Here is a 6,460-nt window from a genome sequence, read left to right as displayed (position 1 = left end):
TAGGTATCGTCATACCTAGAATTGCAAGTCATATCACGTCATGTTATAATCGTAGCCCCTTTCACTCAAAATCATGTAGATTGCCACCCAAAAGTTTCCAACATTACACAAGAGAGTCCTTATCTTAAAACACATAAAGGAGTTTGCAAAATACTCCTTTTTCATTAATTTATCATGTGGCGGCCAATCTTTTCATAAAACACATGCAATCCTTTCAATTAACATGATAGACAATTGTAAGTAATATAGATACCCTCTCATCGTATCACAAACATTGTCAACCCATAATGATCATAAAGAATTTACTCTCAAGATTGTAATTCATGCATTTGAACAACCCACAACACATTAAAGCAAAGGATTTTATATCAAGAGAGGGAATTTAATAAAATCATGTTCTCATACAACTTGTCAAAACTCATAACATTCATACACATGAAAACAATGCAAGTTTAGGGAAAATAACCTCATGATTTATACCAAATTTCATCATAAAATGGATTCACAATGCATGCTCTCAACCATTTCAAAACCCATATCATTTAGAAATTATATACCTTAAAAGCTTGATTAAATGATTAATTTATGCCTACGGAGTTTAGGATAGCCCCACATCATCTTAAGCTTCTTGATTTGTGAATAAAGCTTGAATCTTTTGGGACTTGAATGATGAATTTGTGAACGGAAATCCTATTCTTGACATTTTCTTGAAGATTCTAGAACTTGAAAGTTTGAATTCTTGGATCCTTGGGGAAAAGTGTTTTGTTCTTGGGAAGGGGAGGTTTACGTAAGGGTTTGGTGATGAAAAGTGGACAAATAATGCTCTTTTGGGGTCTTAATCCGTCACTTGGGTGCTTGGGGGCAAGGGAAAATGACTAAAATGCCCTTTGGGGTTGTATTTACGGATGTAGGAAATCCATCCTCTGAGTCGCGGATGTTGGCACGGTGACTTAAGCCCCCGTCGTAGGGCTATCACGACAGCCTAATACTTCTGACAAAAATGGTTATAACTTCTTGCTCGGGTGTTGGATTAAGGGAAATTGGTATCATTGGAAAGTTAATTCAATTATCTACAACTTGGTGGGTATTGAGATGCAAAATTCCATATATGTAAAAAGTTATGCACGTTCATCATTGACCCTTGGAGAATCGAATATAGAAATTTAACTGAATCAAAGGATCTTAGCTGAACCTTGTTCTAAGTGATTCCTATGAACATTTTTCACCTCATAAGCACTTCACACGTATTAAAATATAAATCATGGGACTGAATTTTACACATATAGGAATAACGGTTCAATTTTACTTAGCCAGAAAAAAATGTGGGTTGTTATATTCTTCCATTTATGATTAATCAGCTTAAGGCTACTTCAAAACTTACGGTAAGCTTATGTACTACATTTTGAGCTACAAAAACACTACATATTTCTCCTTCTTCATTTGATGTATGTGATGTTAAAATGATAAACTTATCAAATTCATTTTCTTTTCATTTATTAGGTGAGATATTAGCCAAATTGATCGGCTCCCTGATTACATGAAAATCAGTTACAAAGCACTTTTAGATCACTACAACGGTTATAAAACAGAGTTGTCAAAGTATTGCAGATCCAATGCAGTTTACTATGCAAAAGAGTATGAACCATGACTTGTACCAGTTAATTCAATATTATTCAGTTTATCAACCAGTTGTAAAGCTTTTTCTTCCATTTTTTTGCTTAAAATGAAATTTATTTTTTGAGTATGTACTGATGGTTGGATGTCTTTGCTTGTTGTTGATGGATAAAAGAAATAGTGAGAAACTACTTTGTGGAATAAAAATGGTTCATAAAAGGATGTGTTCCGCCTTTTTCCGAGCATCATAGCAATGCATTAGCATCTAGCACTTATTACTTGCTTACGATTACTTAGGTGTGAAGTGTGCTTCCTGTTGCTGTTTATCCTGACTTTCTTACCATATTTGGGTTTTTCTTTAGGTACCATAATTGGGTTTTCCTTTTGGGAAAAGGAAAATATATTCTCAATATTTGGCTAATCCTTATTCTCGTAGGAAAAGGTTATAAACTCTATAAACAGATACTCCTCTCTTCTAATTTTATAGCATTCACAATGTAGTCCTTGGGGTTTGAGAGTTTCGTTTGGGGAGAGATTTGTGAGACACAAGTGTTGCGGGATCGCTTGTGTGAGCCTCTTTTATTCTGAATGAATTGTGTGAGGTTGTCTCTCTTGACAGTTTGTACTCTCTTTTATATAGTGGATTGCTCATCTCCTTTTGTTGATGTAGGTCGACTGACTGAACTACGTTAAATTATTGTGTCTCTTTTGGTGAATTTCTCGTTTATCTTCTTATGTGGAGTCTTTCGAGGTTTGATTTGCTAGCTTCCGCATGACACCTGATTATTTCGGTCCTAACAAGTGGTATCAAAGCGAGGTTAAAATCGGGTGTTCATCTTGGCAGATTCAGTTCTAGTCACATCCTATTTGACGATAATGAAGATTTTAGTTTGAGAAATTTTATCAGAGTGTTACTCTATGTAGAAGCAAGAATTAATGGAGGAAATTTTGGGGATGGAAATTGAACTTATTGAAGACTACATGAATAAGGTGGAGTAAGTTTATTTTATCAGAAATTCAGGCCAAGGGAGAGAATTGTTAGTGTTAGTCCTAACTTTCTTACCCTATTTGGGTTTTCCTTTAGGTACCATAATTGGGTTTCCCTTTGAGAAAAGGAAAATATATTCTCTATATTTTGCTAATCCTTATTCTCATAGGAAAAGGTTATAAACTCTATAAATAGAGACTCCTTTCTTCTAGTTTTGTAGCATCCACAATGTAGTCCTAGGGGTTTGAGAGTTTCGTTTGGGGAGAGACTTTGTGAGACACAAGTGTTGTGGGATCACTTGTGTGAGCCTCTTTTATTCTGAGTGAATTATGTGAGGTTGTCTCTCTTGACAGTTTGTACTCTCTTTTATATAGTGGATTGCTCATCTCCTTTTGTGGATGTAGGTCGACTGACTGAACTACGTTAAATTATTGTGTCTCTTTTGGTGAATTTCTCGTTTATCTTCTTATGTGGAGTCTTTCGAGGTTTGATTTGCTAGCTTCCGCATGACACCTGATTATTTCGGTCCTAACAAGTGGTATCAAAGCGAGGTTAAAATCGGGTGTTCATCTTGGCAGATTCAGTTCTAGTCACATCCTATTTGACGATAATGAAGATTTTAGTTTGAGAAATTTTATCAGAGTGTTACTCTATGTAGAAGCAAGAATTAATGGAGGAAATTTTGGAGATGGAAATTGAACTTATTGAAGACTACATGAATAAGGTGGAGTAAGTTTATTTTATCAGAAATTCAGGCCAAGGGAGAGAATTGTTAGTGTTAGTCCTAACTTTCTTACCCTATTTGGGTTTTCCTTTAGGTACCATAATTGGGTTTCCCTTTGAGAAAAGGAAAACATATTCTCTATATTTTGCTAATCCTTATTCTCATAGGAAAAGGTTATAAACTCTATAAATAGAGACTCCTTTCTTCTAGTTTTGTAGCATCCACAATGTAGTCCTAGGGGTTTGAGAGTTTCGTTTGGGGAGAGACTTTGTGAGACACAAGTGTTGTGGGATCACTTGTGTGAGCCTCTTTTATTCTGAGTGAATTATGTGAGGTTGTCTCTCTTGACAGTTTGTACTCTCTTTTATATAGTGGATTGCTCATCTCCTTTTGTGGATGTAGGTCGACTGACTGAACTACGTTAAATTATTGTCTCTTTTGGTGAATTTCTCGTTTATCTTCTTATGTGGCGTCTTTCGAGGTTTGCTTTGCTAGCTTCCGCATGATACCTGATTATTTCGGTCCTATCACTTCCAAGGTAGATTTTGAATGGTTGGCCAAGAACCCTAAAATTCTTGAAGCCAATGTGACCTTATGCGGAGTCATTTGATGAAATAGCCACATATGAGGTATACATTGCATTGAATAAATTAAGATATATATGTTTACCTAAGTTGCAGCCATAGATTGATTTTATACTTATACCAACACATTTTGATGTCCAATCCAAGTTGAGAAGGGTAGAGGTCAGATTGGAACCGGAATTGAGTGTTACATGAGAGATTATGGTGTATCAATAGAATAGGCAATTGAAAAATGTCAAGAGATGGCTCATATAGAATGAAAGGATGTAAATAAAGGAATTCTACGAACAACTCCTGTCTCTACTAAGATTCTCACTCATATTCTCAATCTTGCTCGCATTATTGATGTCACTTGCAAGCACAGCCAAGATGAATACACTCATCCTGAAAAATTACTAAAACCTCATATTATAGCCCTTTTGGTGGACTCTATTGAAATTTAAATCATCATTTATTGTGTACATTTGGTCACTTAGTTCCCAGCCCATTAAATAAGCATTTGATCAACTGATTTCTTGTGTGTAAAAAAATAAATTTACCAAATTTTCTTGACAATCTCATCCACTTGTATTCTCTTACTTTTATTCCTACGAGACGAACATTCACAAGCGACTGTGTAGGTACTCCATCTTGCTAAATGCTGCCAAGAATCTGTACACACTACCCTCTTCTATATGTATATCTGTATAGCATGTGAATATATGATGTAAATAATGCATCATGTATGTAAACACTATAACACTTGCAACCATATATTATCCACGTGTAGGAATAATTTGTTGTTTAGTTAAGAAAAATGTTCCAACGTTAGGTCCGTGCCTAGTATTAATATAAGTACAAGGTAGGTTGGCAGCAGAGCCGTTATCATCACAGTACACAGTTAATTTTGTTGAAAAATTATAGTCATTTTACTAATGAACTGGCTACTTCAGTCTTACAAAAATAGTTCCCGCTTTGTCTATTTCCAATGCGCAGATAATAAAAAAAGGCAAAACTAGCCATTCTACTATAATACCGTAGCGTCTAGTCTATGTTTCTTTTTTAGCTAGGACATCTTCCACCTGATTTGCTTCCCCAAAAATATGTTGAATGGGGTGGGTGAGTAGGGGTGAGAGCAGATACGAATCTAGAATTTAAAGTTTATGGGTTCTTACGGAAAAAATAAAATTTAATATAGTGGTTGAAGGGGTTAAAACCCATAACAAAGAAGTTTACAAAGCTTTAGCATTCTCTTCTCTTCCACTAGACTAACAATACATTTTGTTTATGGGTTCCCAACTTATTATTCTTATATATTTCCTAAATTTCTTAATATAAATATGATATCCGCACGAAAGTTACCGGATTCTGAGGAACTCCCACTTATACCCCTAAATCCGCCCCTGGGAGAGGGAGAGGTCCTAGGCCTCACACAAGTTCCCTGCATTCAAAAATTATATTAGAGTAGGTTGGATGATCCAGTTGGTTAGTAATATGATTACCTTTGAACCAAGTTCAATTGTTAAGGGCCACAGAAAGCGTTTGACTACAATCCTTCGACCATATAGAAGTGTCATTAATTCTACTCTAAGGTTAGTATTTTGAGCATAGCTGCCCATATAGCCTAGCACCCAATTGCCATTTGAGCCACGTATTCCCCCCCCCCCCCCCAAATCTCCCCCAGCCCTCCTCGATGAAGATTGCCTAGGGAGGAGCCATCTGTATTAAGTTTTTATCCTATTATTGAAGAATTTCATTTAATGTACTGACAGGTGGAAGCTACGTAGTTCCAACAAAATTTGGTCTTAGGCTATACTAATTCTAGACAATACTTGAAAAATTTTGCCAAAAGTTTATACTCTTTGTGTCTCTACCAAATATCGTTAGGACTTGTGAAGTTTTATTGATTGACAAGAGGTCATGGAACAAGTAAGCGTAGTTGGTTCATGAAAAACTGCTTTAAAAGAATTTAACTTGCAAGAATACTTTTTGTTGATAAATTCATATGAGCAAAAATAAAAGAAAGAAATTATGTTACTTCAGATCTGCTACCAACATGGGCAAAAGGAAATTTGATTAATCTATTTGATCATAAGAAAGGACCCAAGCTTGTCTGGGTATCTAAAACTAGCCTTTGATTCAGTTGCAGGAAAAAGTGAGAGGAAGCAAGAAAAATTGGTACATGATAGTGCTTGCTCAAACCATATTCTAGAGATAAATAAAACTTTATCTCACTTACCAAAAAAAGGAATGAAAAAGGTAGCATGTGAAGAAGATTGAAGGATGAAGATGTTGACACTTAAATGAGTACACTGGAATAGGTTGTGTCACCTGTTTCACCAAATAAATAAGAGAAAATCTCATTGAGAGGGGGAACATCAAATCTATATGCAGGGTCACCAAGCACATCATCGCATGTTTACAAGAGTAACCCAGTACTTCAGAAGAAAGGGCATTAAGAAGACTGGAAACGTTATGATGAGGGGAACTATAAATGGAACATGTGATGAATCTAGTCTATTGAAGGAATCTAATTGGAGACGAATAAGATTACATGAGTGTCCCCCAAAT

General features: G+C 35.6%; 1 pseudogene; it reads left to right on the top strand.

The window, feature by feature from the left end:
* Positions 1 to 223: 223 nt before the first annotated feature.
* LOC107841063 lies at positions 224 to 4,353 on the top strand (annotated as a pseudogene).
* Positions 4,354 to 6,460: the final 2,107 nt, after the last annotated feature.

The sequence above is a fragment of the Capsicum annuum genome, chromosome 1 (assembly GCF_002878395.1).
Source record: "Capsicum annuum cultivar UCD-10X-F1 chromosome 1, UCD10Xv1.1, whole genome shotgun sequence".
Classification (NCBI taxonomy): domain Eukaryota; kingdom Viridiplantae; phylum Streptophyta; class Magnoliopsida; order Solanales; family Solanaceae; genus Capsicum; species Capsicum annuum.
The sequence above is the reverse complement of the archived record's forward strand: the minus strand, read 5'-3'. Positions and strand labels throughout refer to the sequence as shown.